The sequence below is a fragment of the Mercenaria mercenaria genome, chromosome 10 (genome assembly GCF_021730395.1).
Source record: "Mercenaria mercenaria strain notata chromosome 10, MADL_Memer_1, whole genome shotgun sequence".
Taxonomy (NCBI): domain Eukaryota; kingdom Metazoa; phylum Mollusca; class Bivalvia; order Venerida; family Veneridae; genus Mercenaria; species Mercenaria mercenaria.
Genome location: NC_069370.1, coordinates 51,648,955 through 51,668,450, shown reverse-complemented (window position 1 = coordinate 51,668,450; position 19,496 = coordinate 51,648,955). Strand labels below are relative to the sequence as shown.

General features: G+C 34.5%; 1 protein-coding gene across 1 annotated transcript in view; it reads right to left on the bottom strand.

Moving 5' to 3' along the window:
* The window catches only part of LOC123560734 (uncharacterized), a 136,345-nt gene that overhangs the window by 71,391 nt on the left and 45,458 nt on the right, over window positions 1-19,496 (bottom strand). The gene's annotated exons all lie outside the window — the stretch shown is intronic.

Here is a 19,496-nt window from a genome sequence, read left to right as displayed (position 1 = left end):
CAAACTTTCTACATTATAACCTTTTTTTACAATATTTTTGAACTTTAAATGATTAATACTATTTGTCTTGATACTATTTATCTTAAACGAATTGGTCCAGTTCTTATAAGTGTACAACTCTACCATTTTGTTTCTATTGTAATTTGTCATGTTCGTATAGTAAGCCCATAAAGCTAACGTATATTGGTAACTTAACGCCTCGGCTCTTGCGTTGTATCCATCCGCAGCTGTCAAATATTCAGTTACTTTTTCATCTTCTGTTTGTTGAACCGTGAATGTCACCAAACATAACAGCAATGCACACGATTGTACGAACTTCACGTTAACATTCATTCTGAAATATATAATTTATCCATTATTAATCATAGGCGAAGGAGTGCATAGGGGTGGGGGACTTTGAGTTTGTGTGTTTGTGGAGGGGGGGGGGGGGGGGGGGGCGTACAGTTTGCCGCACGAAGGTTAATTTTTTCCGGGGGGCGGCCGGGCGGCGGCCGGACGGCGCACTTCAGTGCCCATATCACTACGTAGGTTCCTTCTGCTTCATCCCTTATCTGATCAACGGAGAAGATGGCATTTATTTAACCTCAACATCTAAGACATTTTTTTCATCCTGCAAAAGAGACTGCCGGCGGCTCGCATAATGCAAAGAAGTCTTGGACACTGAGTGACCCTAAACATGCCATAAATTCCCAGTCCAATAATACCACTTTATGTTTTCGCAGTAGCGAACTGTTGCAAGTCTATATCTGCATGTAGTTCTCGTGTGGCTATCTGTGCGTAACGTTATCGTATTCGCATTAACCGTTAATTATAGGCTATAGCATTTATTTTTATCCATCGGTATTCAAGAAGATATTAGAAGTGTTAAAGACCCACCACGACCTAGTGGTCTACTTTTTCCTCCCACATGAACTTCGTGCAAATAATTCTGGTAATACTGGTATAATACAGCTATTCTACAAGATGACAGGTTGACAATCTAGGCCCTATTTTCACAACTTCAGCTGCAAACTTATTCAGTCATTCTCTTCTCAGTATAGTTTTTTAAACATAGAATAATAACTATCTTACACTGAAGAAACAAAGTGTGGTCTAAACTCACCTTAATACATGAAGTACCGTGCATACTACTACTCTAATTGAATAATTTATTTAGACATTTAAATACATTGTCTCAGCCTTATATCTGTTACTGTCAAATTGTAACTAGATACTTGTTATTTCTCATTTCTCCATACAAAAAAGTATAATTACCATCATGGAAATACAAAATATTACAGTTATTTTTTGGTGTGTTTTTAAGGTAACTTGACAATAGCCACTACTGACCTTGACATTTTATAGGGAAAAATACAAGTATATATAACTCTCAAAATATACTAAGTATTTAGAATTGAAGCTCAAACAAGAGCTGGCACTATTAGTGACAAACGTCCCCGAAGTGTGCCCAAGAATGCTACAGTTGTCTGCGCAAAATAAACCAGAATAGTTTAGGTATGAATCATTTTGCGACCAGATAAAAAAGTTCTCCGAAGGTAACATTGACCTTGGAGCTAGGGTCTTGGTCTTGAGCATGACACACCAACTCATCATAAGGAAGAATTGTGACAAGAATTTTTGATGAATGGCGGAGTTATTGACCGGACAAGAAACATACAATGTTAATTTTTGGCTTCTAAGTGTGACCTTGACCTTGAAGCTAGGGGTCTTGGGCTTGTGTCTGACACGTCATCTTAATATAGGGAACGTTTATACCGTGTTATTCTAAAATCTCCTCAACGATGGAAGAGTTATGGAACAGACAAGAAACAGACCATGTAACCGTTAACCTCTAAATGTGACCTTGACCTTAGAGCTAGTGGTCTGGTTGTTATGCATGACACGTTTTTCTCGTTATGGGGAATAATTATTCCAAGTAATTTCGAAATTCCTTGATGAATGACAGAGTTACGAACCGGACATGAAACAGACCCTATTAACCTTTGGCTTGGCTTCTAAGTGTAAACTTGATCTTGGAGCTAGGGGTCAGGATCTTGCGCGTAACACATTGCCTCATTATGGTAAACATTTGTGCCAAGTTGTTTCAAAATCCCTTCATGGATAACAAAGTTATATACCGGACACGAAAAAGATCCTATTAACCTTTGACTTCTAAGTATGACCTTGACCTTGGAGCACGGGATCTGGGTCTTGCGCATGATTATTGTTACCATTTATGCCAAGATATTTCAAAATTCCTTCATGGATGGCAGAAATATGGACCGGACACAGAAACAGACCCTTTTAACATTTAAAATCTAACACTGACCTTGACCTTGGAGCTAGGGATCTGGGTCTTGCCCATGACACGTCGTTTTATTATGATAAACATTTATGCTAAGTAATTCAAAACCTCTTGATGAATGGCAAAGTTACGAACCAGACACGAAACAGACCATATTAACGTTTGACTTCTAAGTGTGACCTTGACCTTGTAGCTAGGGGTCTGAGTATTACACATGAAACGTCGTCTCATGAAGGTTAATATTTATGCCAAACTATTTCACAATTCCTTCGTGGATGGCAGAGTTACAGCCCGGACAAGAATTCACAAAGTAACGGTCGAACCGACGGACGGACAATGCGATTTTAATATGTCCACCTTCAGGGGCATAGAAATCAAAGAACATACTGTAGTGAAAATAAAAAGTTATTTGCTGAAACATCGATAAAAGATGTAAGGAAGTTCTTATTCTAATATGCTTGTCTCTGTTAAAATACTCTTACGCTATAATGACGTCACGTTAACGTCAACAAGGTAAGTAAAACACCTATTTACTATTGTATTATTCTACTATAGAAGAAAAGAGCATTACTTTTAATAACTAGATACTGTGTATATGCTCTCACAAGCGTAAAATGAGTCAAGCTTATGAAGGAACGCTAAAATTTGTGATAAAATGGCAACTTTATCATCTGATAAATGCAGGTAAGGACACATTTCTCCCGATATCGTCTTTTATTGTCTTGTGATAAAAATTCTGAATCGTAAATTTATTAAGTTACATACAAAGAAAACATGTGCAAAATTTCAACTTTGTAAATGTTCAAATGACGGAGAAATCGATGATAAATGAGCGCCGATGGTGTACTGTGTATTTCAAATAAAATTATATGTACGGTGTATTGACGTGTATCACATTTTACTGTACTGTGTATTGTTTACATTATCGCCGAGTTTTATAGAATTAATCTTACAAAATGTACATTATCATTTCCTTTTCAAAGTACAAAACAGTAATTTCTTTAGTCCTGAAGATATGTGATGTTTTACATTGATATTTATAGAGTTTACATTATTGTAATTCATACAGTAAGCTCTAAACGTAACTCATAGTCACCATAGTGCAACAGTGGGCAATAATTTTTGTTATGCTTACCAGTTGTAAATGTATATATATTCTATTCTTCCACTGAGCATTGTTTAAGTTGATATTACATGAATTATCTCAAAAACAGTTATAGGTATCTTTTTAAATTTTGCATGGGGATGCCACTAAGCCTTACACTCAATATCTTGCAGAAAGCCCGGCCCTACTAATAAATACTATATTGTGATTTTTTTCGTTGCAGATTCAACTTGTTTATGTGTGTTAATGGCTCGACGAAGGACATTGTATGTCATTTTGTTGAACACCACCCAAATGACAAGAATATTATAGTATGCTAACGACCAAAACCGCAAAAAGTAAATTACAAGATAGCACCAGACATATGCAGAGAAAAAAAAAAACAGAAAAAATACTGTTGATTCAGAAAATGTAAAAATACATGTATATGTTTCAAAAAGGAACCCGCTTACAAAAGGGACCACTTTGCAAACACAGAAAGAAACCTTTGATTAGGGCAAATGGCGAGGAGCCTGTTCACTGACGGCAGTGGAAATGTATGCTACCTACCACGCCATCTAGCATAATGCTACCAGTACCAAAATATAATCTAGAGACACATACACGGCGATGTACAGAACTCTATAAGATTTGTATTTCGTTCTAACCCTTTCCACCAACTGTACTTGTAATGTTAGTATATAAATATAGTTATGTATATAGCTGGGAATAAATATGTTTAAACCAAAGATCGTAAACATTTTACATTCAACAATTTGAATACATGAAAGAAAAATCGGAACGATCTTCAAGTCAGTTCCTGGTCGTTTGTTATAGTTCAAAGTTGACCTTGACAATAAGTATACTATTTTGGTCAACAGGGAAGTTGATCACATAAAAGTGATAACGAACTGTTTGCATAGAAATGGCATATATCTTGCAAATGAAGTGTGCAAAATATATTTCAAGAATACCACATGACACTGTTTTCTCCTACTTTTAAAACAAATTTTCGCTGTGAAGTCTAATGTCATCTGCAAACAGAAAAAGACATTCCATCATTTGGGCCAATGGAATTATATGCCTTGTCTATTTAATGACCATAAATGCTGAAAATATGCACGTTTTTCAATATCAATACTCAGTACACCAAACTGCAATACACAGTACAATTATTATTGTGAAAACTCAATACACAGTACACCATCGACGCTCATTTATCACCAATTTCTCCGTGATTTGAGCATTTACAAAGCTGAAATTTTGCACATTTTTTCTTTGTATGTAACTAAATAAATCGTACGATTCAGATTTCCCCCAAAATGCAAATAGGTAATGGTATCGGGACAAATGTGTTCACGGAATGCATTTATCAAATGATAATCGTCATTTTATCACAAGTTTTAGCATTTCTACTTAAGACTGACTCATTTTATGCTTGTGAGAGCATATACACTGTATCTGGTTATGAAAAGTAATGCTCTTTTCTTCTGTAGTAGTATAATACAATAGTAAATAGCTGTTTTATATACCTTGTTGACGAAAAATATACACGTTTTCGGAAAATACCTTATCACTAAATGGCAATATCCGGTGTACGCATCCTCACCGTGAGTATATTCACGGCATGATACAATCGTCCGGTCACCGGACGGGTGGCGTCAGACTTAAAAGATATCCCCATGGTTTCATATATATTCTACACGGGCGCCACCCGGGCTCTTTCTAGTCCCTGTCAGATTTAAAAACTGCACGCCCGGCATGCCCGGAAGGCCGTCCAATGCCCATCTGTTTTGACTGTATGAACAAAATACTTCAAAATCGTTCTCGTTCTGCGATTACATTACAAAATCTTAAATCGCCACCGCAAATACAAATCGGGCGGCATCCATTTCATTTGTTTTACGCAAGTACTGCTGCCACTCTCTGTTAAACTAAGATAAGAAACTAGTCATATTTTTGTTTTACTCAAATAGTAAAACTACTGTCCATTTAAGTAAGGTAAGAAATAGTCATATTTCTTTTTCACTCAAATGAAACTGCCACTCCTCGTTCAAGTAAGGCAAGAAGTAGAGATTTTTGTTTTAATCAAGTACTATTGCATCTCTCTGTTCAAGTAAGATAAGTTGTAGGAAAACAAAACGAGCGTGGTTTCAAAATAGTAATGTTTCATATAAAGGATTACACATTGTTTGTCAAATATTAGAGTTACCTGTTATAAGTTTCTTCAGTCCTGTCAGTGTAATTGTGTATGTCCAATCTCTTGTTTCACCACAGCAAAAATATTAATGATTCGTCATATAATGTATTTGTTTAAGAACTGAATGCTGTTTTTGTGCGTTTGAACGGATATCTCGCCTAAAGGGTAATCCTTAATATCATTACGCCAATGTTGTTTATACGAAAATAAACGCTTTTTAATTTCCATACAAACAATTTAGTGAATGTAAATAATTCTTTATAATGTCTATAATGTAAACATTAGCCAAAGGCATAATGAAGCTGATTTGATTTTACTGATGAATATTGAATTAATTATATTTTAACTTGGATAAAACAAATTTTATACAATTTTTGATATATCAGGAAAACTTTATTAGATTTTGTTCTTAAAATTGTCCTAATACTGTCCGTTTAAATATCATAAAATGATTTGAATTAAATGGTGCACATAAATAATTACTTGTCCAAATAGCATTAAATAGCTCAGTAGCTGATTGAATAAATGGTGCATACCAAAGTCCTCGTGTTACCAGTCCAAAATAATTACTTTCCAAATATGACTTTTCTTATTTTGACTGGGGCAGTCTTTTTAAGAAAAGTCAAACTGCGCACAGGAGTTGCTTCCCTTCAACCTCAGAACAGAAATCTCTGCATATAGGTAAGGGAGATCACTGTGTAGAAGACTGAAGAAAAAGACTATTATTGTATCAGTCCGATTTCTTTATTCCTAAAGCATCAGCTTCAAATACTTATGCGGCATTATCGTTAATTTAACCATTTAATTGCACAGCGACCGAAAATTGCTTTTATAAAACATTCACCAAAAACACACTGTGCTGTAAGATGCGCATAAATATTAATGCACCTTTAAAAGCTTCCTGGTTTTCTGGGCATGATAGCATGTTACTTTGAGAACATAGGATGATCATCTGACATAATAGTACATCACTCTGACATGATAGTATGTTCACTGGGCATGATAACATGGTACTTTGAGAAAATATGGTGTTTTTTAACAAAATAATACGTCACTCTGACAAGACAGTATACACTGGACATAATAGCATGTTACTTTGAGAAAAAAATGAACGTTTGACAAAAAAGTTCAACACTCTGACAAGGTAGCAAACACACTGTACATGAAGGTATGTTGCTTGAAGAAAACAAGATGGTCGTTTAACAAAATAATACGACACTCTGACAAAAGAGTACATACGTTAGAAATGACAGCATTGCTAATCAACATAATAACACAATAATAAACAAGGCATAACATGATCTTGAGAAGATACTACTCTAAATAAAGAAAATACCTTGTATTCATCTAACATTAGCCAGCTCTGGCGTTCCATGGAATTCCGTAACGATGAAATTATGGAAATATCAAACTATTTTCTGAAAGCAACATGCTATCATATCCACTTAACATACTATCTTGTCTGAGTTACGTACTATTTCGTTTAACGTCCATCCTATTTTCTCAAAGTAGCATGCTAGTATGCTCAGCGTGTTTATTCTACCATCTGCGCAGTCTGATCAGGATCCATGCTGTACGCTGATGGTTTCTCTAACTGCAATAGGCTTTGAAAGCGAACAGCATGGATACTGACCAGACTGCGCGGATGCGCAGACTGGTCTTGGTCCATGCTGGTCGCAAACGCACTATGTTGGTTTTCTCATGGCGTGGCTCACTTATGGTAAGCCATATGACACAGCAGGATTAGCACAGTTTTACTCTTCTATGTATGTCTTCAACAGAAATTTATATAAATTAGAATATCTACATTATCTATGTATTTTGTATGGAAAGAAAAAAATGCATTAATTTTTGTATAAACAACATTGGCGTATCAGTATCAAGGATGGTTCATTCCGCGAGATAGCACGCGCAATCTAACTTTTCTACTTACAAGGGAATATCTCTCAGAGAACGTACTCATTTGACATAATGTATTACATTTTTTAAAATACCTTATGAAAGCTTGATGCATTCAATATTTCGGTGCTCTGACATTATATCTCGAAAGGTTGGTCAATGTTAACTATGAGTTGAGAATTTTTAAATACCATACGTAAATATATAAATATACTTATCTGGGCTTACATATGTTTTCTTAATATTTACCTTGTTGGTAGTGCTAGAGCATTGTAGCTGCTGTTTGTGTTATTGTGTTAAATAAATTTTGCGTTTGCAATCTTTAAAGAAAAGTGTGGTCAACGTGTGGTCAATGTATTGCAAATTGTCGTTGACAATTCCACTGTTTATCCGCGGCGCTTAAATCTAGAAGTTAAAATACAGTAAAACAATTTAATAAACAAACTGTCAGTTCAATCACTATATGAAATACGTTCCTAAGCAGTAAGTTCGTGCAATAAAATCCAAAAAACTTACTTGTTTAAAGCACAGTTGGTGAAATTAATCCGCAAGAAATAAGATTTGCTTGTAGATTCAGTTCTCTACTGAAACCACAAAACACAAACTTACAAAATGAAATGATGTATGTACAATCTTTAATTGATACAGTTTTGTTTTCACCTGAAGTGTCATGCATATCAAATGTGTTAGATACCTGCCGTAAAACGGTTGATTTCAATTAACTATTTTTTCTATGTTACATTTCATCTGTTTATTTTAAGTTTCTGCGTTTTATTCGGTAAAAGTTAATTCGAAAACCAAAGTGAAAAGGGAATTTTTATGGGTCAGTCCCACTAAAACGTATAGCGTTAACGGACTCCCAACGTATAAAAAATTGCGGCAGAAAGTTATACGGTGACGAAATGCATCTCTGCTGCTGCTCGTTGCATAGAACGAAAAAAAAAACGGACAATGACCGCAAGATCTACGAACATATACACGACAGACAACGTCCAATTAACGGACATCATCGTACTAGTAACGGTTTCGTACCGCGTAAAAACGTAAGCGCAACGCATGAGAAGCTGACAAAATGTTCTTCGAACGTTTGACGAATGTATTGTCAGTTATCGTCCGTTGAACATACATTATATCTGTTGCACAGTAGTAGTCCAGCCGTCAAACAGGTAAGCCGGGCAAAAACGGATGCAAACCGGAGAAGTACAGAATAAGGAACGCACGAGTAACAGCGCATTACTACCGTACATCTAACTATTTCATAGTGAATAGACATGTTGATGAAATATAACTTATATTCAAAAATTGTCGACACGCCTTTGTTGAATAATATGTTCATGTGAAAATCTTATTATAATAGTACACTATTTTTGTGTATTTCACCTATGTATGAAATTACGTTGAATTATTTGGCGAAAAACATACATTTAAAATGCGAAATACATTTGCTTACATGCAGCAAATTAACTTGAGGTATTTTCATCGCTACGATATGAATGGTAACCCGAATTCTAAACGCTAAAGTTGATTTCGATAATACACATGAAACATATCCCCTGTGATCAAAACTATTGAATGTAACAATGGGATCTGGTCCATTTTAACATGTTTTGCACAATTCTAATACATGTACCTCTGTAACGTAATCAGATTTTAATAAGCATCTAAGTAAGTCCAGTTCTGTACTGTCCTCTCCGTTCAAGTATGGGGCGTGATCTAGAATGAATGTGACTTTTCTTCTTAGATATTTACTTGATGTATCAACATAGCCTATTGAAATTTGTACACAATATCCTTTTTAATATATTATTTACCCGCAGTTTACACTACATTTTTATCATAGTCCTCTAACTGCCCTTTGCAGTATACAGTTAACGTATTATAGATTTCAAATCAATAATGTCAAATATCCGCCATGTGACATTGACAAGTTATTTGCTTTGTACAAGGTTACTCTGTTAAAAAAATGATTTATAACTGTACAAATACCAATGGTGCCATTAGTTTAAAATCACTATAATTAAGTAGAAATATAATCTGAGAAATAATACATACAATATTTTTTTTGTAAATAAAGACCTTTAAATTATTATATTTTTAAGAATTATAAAATGAATATCAAATTATGGACATAATACTGTCTCAATATTCATTTAAACAAATATTTGTTACTTGCCTCTTATCTTAATTCAATATAAGTTATTTGATTGATGCACATTTTAAATTAAATTTGAGTGTAAATTGCAACGTCACTATGACGTTGCCCTGCGTTTTGATCCTTTACCACTTCTTACACTTATAGAACTGTTAGTATTTTGCGTTCAAACATAATTTTACATTTGAATGAGATACATATTTTGAAGGTACGCTTGAAATAACACAAGTACATTTTTATAGGTCAACTGCACTTGTCTGGTGTTTACAAGTGCACCTCAGATTTTATTTGTAATCTGTTCTTTACAGATGTACCCTTGTTTTTGAATGGAAAAGCACCTGCAAAGTATGAATAAACGTGTGTTTTTGTGATTGCACCTTTGTTTAAATATAGAGGTGTGGCCAAAGTAAAATTTTGACAAAAATCTTACACCATACTGATATGTGTGTAAAAAGTAGTCATTGTACAGATCAGCTCACACGGAAAACCCACTTTCCGTTTTTCCTCGAAGGAAAAATCTTGCATAGCGAGGAATTCCTCCGAGTACTGCCTAATTCTGACTCGGAGCACCGACTGTTATAGTTTTATTACTTTAGCGGAATTTCGTCGAGTCACTCCGAGAATTTACTTGACGGAACTCCGAGTCGAAATTATACAGGTAACACTATAATGATTTCCGGTATTTTATGGCCACTCCGTGCGACTCCGAGTCTGTAATAAACAATAAATCGGTCATTTCGAGTGCCGCGAGATGATTTGACGAAACTTCGAGGCAGTTTTTCCTTACTTGGACGGATTGTTTTTGTATAATTAGCTTGTTCTTTTAATTGAATGTATGAAACTGTTGTGAATTTTTATACTGAAATAGTTTCTGACCATGCGAATTAGATTAAGAGGTATATTTGTGTATAATAAACTAAATTATTAATCATACGAAATTAAACAAACTTTCAAATCACCACCGTTAAAGGCAAGTGATTTGTTAAATTTTGATATTTAAATAATTTCTGACATTGCAAATTAAATTTAGGAAAAATGTCGTGTAATAATTTATACACTCAATTAAGAATAATTTATAAATAGATAATCGTTAAAATAACACCCGCTAAAAGTAAATTGTTTAGTATGATATTCAAAATACATGCAAATTAGATTTAGAAGTAAATTTATGTAGAATGGACTAAATTATTAATCACTTATGATTTAACAAAGTTCCAAATGAGCGCCGTTAAAGGAAACTGCTTTGTTAAATTTTGATATAAAAATAATTTCTGACTTTGCGAATTTAATTTAGAAATAAAGTCATGAAAATGCACTAAATTATGAATAATTTATAACTAGATAAACTTTTAGAATACGCCCGCTAGAAAAGTAAAATGTTAAGTATTAAGAATTATATAAAACTAAACACAATTTCAAATAACTGCCGTTAAAAATAGTTATTTGTTAAATATTATATTGAAATAGTTTCTGACAGTGCAAAATAGATTTAGAAATAGATTGATGTAAAATGGACTAAATTAGAAACTGTATAAGACTAGATAAACGTTAAGATAATGACCGTGAAAGAAAAGTGACCTTTATTAATTTATGAAAAGTATAGGAGAAATGATTAATTTTCATTATAAAAATGGTCTTTCTTTTATTCAGTTGGAAGGTACTATAAATAAGATAAAAATACTACTGCCGTATCCACTCAAAAAGTGATAAAATATCATAAGTAAACAGAAAAATTTGGTTTATTTAAAGTACGATAAAAATACTAATAGGTATTATTTTTATTTACAAATTCTGTGTTATTTTGCTTATCACTATGTAAAATATAATCACCCTGCTCCGAGTAATTTGAAATCTGTCCTCGAAGTTACTCGAAGGCCCATTTAAATTTGTATAGGTAATTAATTATTCGTCTCGGAGTCACATGAAGGGATTCCGTCAAGTGACTCGGAAACAAAAGAAACCAATATAGGTGTGTATTCCGCTAATTGGATTTCATCTCGAGTCACTTCGAGGATTTCCTTCGAGTGACTTCGCATAAATCCCCGGATTCAGATAACGAAATTCCTTGACGGAAAATGGCTGACTCGAAGAAACTTCGAGTCGGAGCCTTGGTACTCGTTTTGGCCATCCTCCGAGGATAGAGTAGAATGGGGTTTCCGCGTGAGCTGATCTGTAGTTTGCCATATAATGTATATAATGTACGCGTGTTTTTTGTATAATATGTATTCGGACAACAGTAGCCAAAGGATATATTATATGCTAATTTTGCTAATACATACTGAATCAAATTAAAAATGTATTAAACCCGCTGTGTTATAAATATAGGTATAAGCTGAATATTTGGATTTAAGTTGCATTTGTGCATAATAAATCTGCTTATTTTTCATGGATCCCTGTAAACCTATCCAATATATAGGAAGGTCCTGACGACAACGATTATATCACAGCATTTATTCGTGTGAAAACGTTGCTTGTTTCCCTTGGCATTATAAAACAAGAGGACCAAGATGGCCCTAGGTCGCTCACCTGAGAAACACAACATAACAGTGTAAACATGTTTGACCTAGTGATTTTAAGGAAACAAATATTCTGACCAATTTTCATTAAGATTGGACCAAAAATGTGGTCTCTTAAGTGTAAACAAGTATTTTATTCAATTTGACCTAGTGACCTAGTTTTTGAGCCAAGATTACCCATATTCGTACTTATTTATTTATTTATTTATTTGGGTTTTACGGCGCACCAACACAGAATAGATTATATGGCGCCAAACAGGACTACAAATTTTGGTTTCACATCTCATTTAACATTCGAACTTAACCTAGATTTGATCAAGGCAAGGCAATCATTCTGACCAAATGTCATGAACCTCCATTGAAAAATACAGCCTCTATCACATACACAGCGTTTTTATCTGATTTGTCTAGCGACCTAGTTTTTGACCCCAGATGACCCATATTCAAACTTGACCTTAATTTCATCAAGGTTATCATTCTGACCAAATTTCATGAAGATCAATTGAAAAATACAGTCTCTATCGCATACACAAGGTTTTATTTTATTTGACCTAGTGACCTAGCTTTTGACTACAGATAATTCATATTCTAATATGACCTAGATTTCATCAAGGCAATCATTCTGACTAAATTTTATGAATATCCAGTGTAAAATGTAGCCCCTATTGCGCACATAAGGTTTTTCTTTAATTTGGCCGGTTGACCTAGTTTTTGACTCTAAATAATTCATATTCAAACTCAACCTAGATTTCATTCAGACAAACATTCTGATCAAAATTCATGAAGATCCGGTGTAAAATGCAGCCCCTATTGCATACACAAGGTTTTTTTTTATTTGACTTAGAGACCTAGTTTTTAAACCTAGATGCCCCATATTCAAACTTAACCTAGATTTCATTAAAGCAATAATTCTGACCAAAATTCATGAAGATTAAGTGAAAAATACAGCCTCTATCGCATACACAAGGTTTCTATTTGCTTTGACCTAGTGACCTTAGTTTTGACCCCAGATGACCCATTTTCGAATTTTTCTTAGATGTCATCAAGTTTATCATTCTGACAAAAATTCATGAAGTTCAATTGTAAAATACAGCCTCTATTGCATATACAAGGTTTTCCTTTGATTTGACCTAGTGACCTAGTTTTTGACTTCAAAACCCATTTTCGAACTTGACCTAGATTTTGTCAAGGTAATCATTCTGACAAAATTTCATGAAAATCAGTTAAAAAATACAGCCTGTATCGCATACACAAGCTAAATGTTGACAGACGACAGACAGACAGACACACAGACAGCTGGACATCGAGCGATCACAATAACTCACCTGAGCGCTCAGGTGAGCTAATAAAAAAAGCGTGAATTTCGTTCTTTGGATTCGTCACGTTTGCTCTGCCATTTCGATTCTTGTTAGCAGCGGAGCAACATAGAATTTCACCGAATTTATCCCACCCACCCATTTCCATATTTCAAGTTATTCTTTATAGTTTTATATAGTTTATATGAATAGGAAATCTTTGCTGCTTTTGTTCATCTATTCTTCAGGCTCCTGCATGGTTGATCAGTTTTAGACGCAACCTTACTTAGGAACAGGGCAATAGCGGAATATTACTCCTACAGATATATTACAATAACTGGTCAATTTTGTTGAATGATAGAATCCATATATAAGACTATTAGGATTCTTTGGATTGAAACATGTAAGGGTTCAAGAAGTTTAAATAACAGCAATATTTCCGTGAGATTATTGTGGATATGAACTGTCTAGGATATTAAATGAAGTATCTAAATGGACAAATATTTTAGGTGTTAGTGTTGTTTGAAATGTTCTGATAAACTACCAGAAAATGTTCTGTTAAACTGCCAGAAACTCTTTCTGGAAGAAACATGTTACGTTTACATTCATTTATGTCGCGACTGTAAACGTTTTCACAGAATTATGTTTTATTTTGATATTGCATGGTGGTGAGTAGGGGAGTACCAAAGCAAATGTGTTCTTCTCAAATTGATATTTTAAATCAGTAATCTATCAAGTAAATTGAATACTTATGCGTGTGAAAATGCGCCTTGTATCTTCTAGCCGTGGTTGGTTGTTCGTCCAGTCCAGCTAAGGAGCTGCTGATCAAGCCCTTAACAGTGTTACAGGGAGCCTTGACATAGTATGCCGGTGTTGTGGTCTCGTTCATGGCTCTGCCCTTACATGCTTTAAGGATGTTTGCTGTTTTCCTATACGTGCCACCGTTTCCCATTGCAACCTTAATTGTATACCAGTAGTATAAGATCAGTGATGAGATTGGAGGCATAAGGTTACAGTAGCTATAGGTCACTGTCCCCCGTCCTTATCATGTGTATCGTGCATTAGTTCATGATGAGCACTGTTATTCAAAAAATCATAATAATGATAACATTTGTTTTTGTGTTCTACTGCTCCTGCATTTTGCAAATTCAGGCTTGGCAGTTACGTAAAGTATCTATGATAGTTATGGAATATTATCAAATGTTACAGCTTATATCGGAGAACATTCAAATCTTGTTTAAAAGTTAGATCACATGACTGTGGCTATCTGAACAGGGACTTCTTTTAAGTCTTTTGTAAACTGAATACTTTACGTAAAAAAGTCTTAAAATATTTATTTTAGAATTTTAGCTTTCGAGTCAGTGTAGACATATATCATAGATAATAGTCTCGAATATAACTTCGCAACCTGTACTGGTTTGGTATATATCTGAGCATGCTTGAATTAGTTCCGTTGTTCAGTATTTCGAGGGATAGTCTGAGCATTTCAATGTGTTACACATTGGCTACGGAAACTGAAAGAAAATTGTTTGTATTATATACTATAATGCCGTGATATTTTGGCTTTTCTTTGCAAGTATACTCTTTTGATTTATCAGTAAACATACTTCTGTTCTCGCAATCGACTCATGTGTATCCTTGGCAAGTTTTCTCTATGCAGTTATCGCTCAGGATAACTGTTCTTTTGCTAGGATACAAATTAGATTACATCTATTTATTGATTCATTTATTTTTGTTTCTTGTCAGTTTTTTCCCGCTTTTATGGTAAATGAAATCAAGTAATGTAATTTCCAGTATACATGTTGAGTTGTATGTATAGCGTATTCATTTTAAACATAATATCACCTTGCCATTTGCAATAGTTATTGTTCGAGGAATAGGTCTGCATTGTGCTTATAGACCTGTGAGGGATTTGTGAACTGAGCGAGCGTAGCGAGCGAGGTTTTCAAATCACCTCACAGGTCTATAAACAATATGCAGACCTATTTCGAGAATGATAACTGACTTACCTACATGCTTCTTAGTTTTACATATTCTAGATTGGTTTCGGATTTGAAGAACGTTTGTAACGTGTATGTATGATTAAAAACAAATAGTCAGAAGAAGGAACAAGACAATTTTGTGCTGCAATTTTTTTTGGATACTATTAATATACCAAAAGAACCAACTTGTTACGCACCGGTAAATATATTTGTCAGCAACTAGGACATGACATTTTGTTTTGCATGAAAAATCCGTGCACATTTGGGAAATATTCAGAAGATTATAGTCTCTTTCTGAGATCATCAATGTTTGTCTAGTCAATTAGTCAGAATTTGACGCGAATGGTATTTTATAAGTTTTTTATGCCCCCAAGATGGACATATAAAAATCGCACTGTCCGTCCGTGCGTGTGTGCGTCCGGTAAATTCTTGTCCGGGATGTAAGTCTTCCATCCAAAAAGGGATTTTGAAATTACTTGGCATAAATATTTACCGTAAGGAGACAACGTGTCATGCGCAAGACCCAGACCCCTAACTCTAAGGTAAAATCACGCTTAGAGGCCAAAGATTAACATGGTCTGTATGAACTCTGCCATCCATGAAGGGATTTTGAAACAACTTAGCATAAATGTTTATCATAATGAGACGATTTGTCATGCTTAAGATCAAGGTCGCAGTCAAAGGTAAACAGGATATGTGTCGTGTCCGGTTCATAACTCTTCCATTCATTAAGAGATTTTGGAATTACTTGGCACAAATGTTCCTCATATAAAGACAACGTGTCATGAGTAAGACCCAGACCCCTGGCTCCAAAGTCAATGTCACAATTATAGGTCAAAGGTTAACATGGTTTGTTTCTTGTCCGGTCCATAACTCTGCCATTGATGAAGGGATTTTGAAATTACATGGCATCATGGCATAAATGTTCCATATAATGCGCGGGACCCAGACCCCTAGCTCCAAGGTCAAGGTCACACTTAGAAGTCAAAGGTCTTTCTTGTCTGATCCATAACTCTGTCATTTATCAAGGGATTTGAAAATAGTTTGACACAAATGTTAACCATATTGAGGAGATATTTCATTGAGGCCTCTTAGGTCAAGGTCACAAAGTGATATGTGATTTTTTGAGCATACAACTGTGGCATTCTTGGGCCTACTTCGGGGGCATTTTCATCAACAGTGACAGCTCTTGTTTTTCATAATTATTATAAGAAACTTTAAGTTTATTTAGTTCTTTAATTTGCTACCTAAATATACATTGCCGTATAAAAAGGTATGGATATAGATTTATCATTACATTATCACAAGAACACATTTGCTATCATAATATACCGTGATCAGGCACACGGCAAGAAGACACAACGAAATGTGCTAAAAGACTGCGCGCACACCATCAGAAGATATAACCTTTAGTCGTCTTGACAATATATATAATGAGTACAACTACTTAAGAGGTTTGTAGTTTGAGGCCTCTGATTTAATTGACATGGCTACGATTTGAATAAATATTATATAGTTTAAAGTAGTTCTGGTCCACCGCATCTGATTCACGTGAAGAAGTTGTCAGATACTTGTGGATGTAAATACTGAATCCAGTATAGAATCCAGGAAACTGACAGTTTTACACGAATGAAAGACAGGCCGACAAAACTTTGTACAATGCAAAATATCTTATGATATTTAAAGGCATAAAATGTCAACTGTTAATTTGATTAGATTAACGACATTCAGCAAAATAAGAACATTTTTCAGAAAATAAGACCAGTTTCCCACCAATTGCTGCTACCTAAAAACTGCCTTTAAATATGTTTAAAATGTCAAACTTATTTCAGACACGTTTGGAATGTATCACGATCATTAAACTGGGCTATTTACTAAATTTATGTTCCATGTTAATTGTACAGAAAATCGTCACAATTTACAATAGCAGATTAATGATTAATCTGGAGGAAATTTGTGTTGTTTGTATTTTTTGCAATTATGCACTCAACAAAATTCCTAATCGGTCAGTTTATATTGTATTACTATTTTGTTAATAATGCATGCATTTACAAGAAATTTCACATACCAACATTTGAATAGGTATTGCAGCTAATTATTGATTTATTTTTGGCCGACTCACGGCCAACGTAACCGCATTAGGCGTTTTGACCAATATTGCATATTTTGCACGTGCAGTGTATGTGCACCAATATGCACGTGTTAATGAACACTTTTGGCATTACTGACGAAAGTCCTACTAGAAAAACACATACCATCGTGAAATTGACACAAGAGCAACGCGCCCGGGCTGTCGGAATTTTACAACAAAATTCAAAATCGGTCACTTCAATGAATTATACTTGGGTTAAATTTCGCCAAAAGAGCGCGGATGGTAGATAACCAACGATTGAAAGTTCTTGTAAACGGAAATAAGGTTAAAAAATGGAAATTACCATCAAAGTAACAGCTACAAACAAATTATATCAAAATTCTTTTGAATTGCAAAAATAATTAAACACGTGTCGTAAATGTTTCCCAGCTAGCATAATTTCGACAGCTCGATCGCGTTACTCTTGTGTCAATTTCACCATGATATGTGTTTTTCTAGTAGGAATTTCGTCAGTAATGCCAAAAGTGTAAACGAACACGTGCATGTTGGTGCACATGCCCTGCACGTGCAAAATATGCAATATTGGTCAAAACGCCTAATGCGGATACTTTGGCCGTGAGTCGCCAAAAATAAATTTATAATTAGCTGCAGTACCTATTCAAATGTCGGTATTTCAAATTTCGTGTGAAATACATGCATTATTGACAAAATAGTAATACAATATAAACTGACCTTTTAGGAATTTTGTTGAGTATATTATTGTCATTATTTTTCTTTGTAAAATTAAATGTCCTGTTTCATGAAGCGTTTTCCTCCAAGACGGACGAGTTTGCCTGTATTATTTAACTTTCAGACAAATATCAAGACCTGTTTAGAATTTAATGTTTCAACCTTTACAGTATACAATGTATAGAGATAGTACCTAAGTTTTTCAAATCATAGGTTTGAAGTTAAAAAGCTTTGAAATGAATACAAATGTCCATATATTTCTCAAAAACAGAAATATAGACAATATTTTAACCAGAAGTGTGGAGTTATGAGCATTTAATATTTTTGTGTTACGAAAATTTTGTGATCAAGGAAATGTAACTCTTCTTGAACATGGAGAGCATAAACATCAAAGGGACATAATAAAGTCAATATTTTCTAATTGGGTGCATTTGATTTAACATTCAACTTTGATCTGGATTGCTAAATAATGATCCATGATACTGTGTGCTAAAAATTTAGAACATCTGGAACAGTCTATTAACAGCAAAACTATGCTTTAGCAGAATCTAAATAGTTAAGCTCTAACTGGGACTCGAACCCAGTACCTCTCGCACCTAAGGCAGGCACTCTACCACTTCCCTATAACAGCAGTAGCTAATAGCTATGCAGTTTAATTGCTGGATTACATTGCGTGAACTGGAACAATAATCGGTGAACTCCAGATTATCGGCGTATTCGCTTTGTTACCTAACGGCATTTTTTGTGTAAAGAAAAAATATAATCTAATGCTGCCAACGTCATAATCGGTCAAATCTGCCCAAATTTCTCTGACGTGTTGTTTAGAGTATGAACTTACTAACTGGTAGTACCAGTGAAATATTACTTACACTGAATATTTTATGTTTGCCCTTTTTGCAGCTGTCGAACGGCAAAGACGGTGAGATTTGTCCAAATATAAGTAATTATTTTACCAGTTTTGAGAGGATTTCAATTGATGGGAAATAACAGTTACAAACTTAATACCTTTCTGCAACACATGGAATCATTAGCATTCACTATCAGTCAGTATTATGACTAAGATCGACTGTCATTCATTCAGTTCAAAGTTTTATAGACAAAGTCCGTTGTTTACATTTTTATCGTAACCGGTGCACTTATAAAAATCACTTTAGTTTGAAAAATCAAAGTATGCGAAGAGCTATGGTACGGTCTCTACAATGTATAAGTCATGTTTAGATCAATTTTCAAGATACATGTATACAAAACTGGTCGGAAAGTTCT